The sequence below is a fragment of the Cajanus cajan genome, chromosome 8 (genome assembly GCF_000230855.2).
Source record: "Cajanus cajan strain Asha chromosome 8, NIPB_CcT2T_4, whole genome shotgun sequence".
NCBI lineage: Eukaryota > Viridiplantae > Streptophyta > Magnoliopsida > Fabales > Fabaceae > Cajanus > Cajanus cajan.
In genome coordinates, this window is record NC_138524.1 from 46,041,965 (window position 1) to 46,044,464 (window position 2,500).

A 2,500-nucleotide genomic window follows, 5' to 3' on the forward strand; every position below is an offset into this window, starting at 1 on the left:
TTGAGTCACTCTCGGTCAGAAATTGAGCCAGCCTCGGTCATGACTTGAGTCACTCTCGGTCAGAAATTGAGCCAGCCTCGGTCATGATTTGAGTCACTCTCGGTCAGAAATTGAGCCAGGCTCGGTCAGAAATTGAGTCACTCTCGGTCAGAAATTGAGCCAGCCTCGGTCATGACTTGAGTCACTCTCGGTCAGAAATTGAGCCAGCCTCGGTCATGATTTGAGTCACTCTCGGTCAGAAATTGAACCAGGCTCGGTCAGAAATTGAGTCACTCTCGGTCAGAAATTGAGCCAGCCTCGGTCATGATTTGAGTCACTCTCGGTCAGAAATTGAGCCAGCCTCGGTCATGATTTGAGTCACTCTCGGTGAGAAATTGAACCAGGCTCGGTCATTTTTTGAGTCACTCTCGGTCAGAAATTGAGCCAGTCTCGGTCATTTTTTGAGTCACTCTCGGTCAGAAATTGAGCCAGCCTCGGTCATGATTTGAGTCACTCTCGGTCAGAAATTGAGCCAGCCTCGGTCATTTTTTGAGTCACTCTCGGTCAGAAATTGAGTCACCCTCGGTCAGAAAATTTGGCTGGCTCAGTCAGAAATTGAGTCACGACCCACCAGAAATTGAGCCAAGGCTGGTCAGAAATTGAGTCACGACCCACCAGATTTGCACCACGACCCACCGTGACCGACCACTATGCACCAACTATGAACCATTCAAATTTTTTTTGAGCACTTCTTGGATCAAACATCTCTTCTAACATGCCTAAGTATGCTGGGAAGGTTTGGGGGTGAAAGACCTTCATCCTCCATTTTTACCAATTTTCCGATTTTACCATGTTTTGGTAAAAAAATCATTAAAATTCAATCCCTTGGAGGATGGCTGAGATTTTTGGTGGACAGGTCAGTTATATTATTATGTGGGTGCATGCAAAAAATCAGATCAAAATTCGATGCCTAGATACGTTTTTCTATTTTTCCGGATTTACGTATTTTCGTTTCTTAAAAAAATTATTAAAAAATATTCCCTTGGCAAAAAATTCTCTAATTTGGTGAGCACAAAGATATGATTTTTCTAAACAATACTGCAAAAAATCAGATCAAAATTCGATCTGTAGCTCCCAAAAATGGACTTATGTCTGCTCAGAAAAAGGGTATCTACTTGTACAAAATTCACTTTTGCATATTAGCCTATTATAGGGGGAGGGTGTGTCTCAGCAGAAACCCAGCGCACCTTGGCTGGTCTGGGCAAGCCACGGGGCCTTTCCCTCACACTCTGTGGGCATTTCTAAGCCTGCGTTGTGTTCTCCCGTGGCAAATTTTGAATCAAAATTTTTCTTCAATCAAACCGAAAATTTGACCGACTTCGGCCGAATTTTTTGAAAATTTTCGAAAAACTCCAGATTCGTTCTATCATCATTCTAACCCATATTTTGGCCTATCCAGCCTTCGTTTAGCCACATTTTAGCCATCTTGACCCACCCGAGGGACGGTTTATGCTCTTTTGAGCTAATTTTTGTTGGGTTTTCTCTTCATTTTTCATCCATCACCGAGTTTGCACCAAATATGCCTTACCCTATAACTCGTCCAGCCCATTTTCCCTTTGATCACCATTATTTCCCAAAATTGCACCAAATCTAGCCTAGTTTCTACCTTGCCTAACCTACCCGAGGGATGGTTTATGCTCTTACGAGCTAATTTTTGGTGGGTTTTCCCTTTGTTTACCATTACTGACCGAATTTGCACCAAATATGGCCTACCCTTTCACTTGTCCAGCCCATTTTCCCTCAGTTCATAATCCTTGCCCAAAATTGCACCAAATCTAGCATATTTTCTATCTCTCCCAACCCACCCGAGGGACGGTTTATGCTCTTTTGAGCTAATTTTTGGTGGGTTTTCCTTTTGTTTATCATCCTTGATCGAGTTTGCACCAAATATGCCTTACCCTATCTCTTTTCTAGCCTATTTTCCCTTTGATCATCATCCTTGCCCAAAATTGCACAAAACCTAGCCTACTTTCTTTGTTGCCCAACCCACCTGAGGGACGGTTTATGCTCTTACGAGCTAATTTTTTGTGGGTTTTCCCTTTGTTCACCATCCTTGCTTGAATTTGCACCAAATGTGGCCTACCCTTTCCCTTGTCCAGCCAAATATGGCCTTCCCTTTCTCTTTCCCAGCCAAATTTCCCTTTGTTCATCATCCTTGCCCAAAATTGCATCATACCTATCATAGTTTCTTTCCTACCCAACCCACCTGAGGGACGGTCTATGCTCTTGCGAGCTAATTTTGGGTGGGTTTTGCCTTTGTTCATCATCCTTGCCTGAATTTGCACCAAATATGGCCTACTCTGTCACTTGTCCATCCCATTTTCCCTTTGTTCATCGCCTTTGTTCAAAATTGCTCCAAACCTAGCCTTCTTTCTTGTATTTTGTTCCTTTCGGTAAATATATATGGTTGATTGCCTAAGCAATCATTTCGGTTGAATTTTGGCCCCTCGGTTTTGAGATG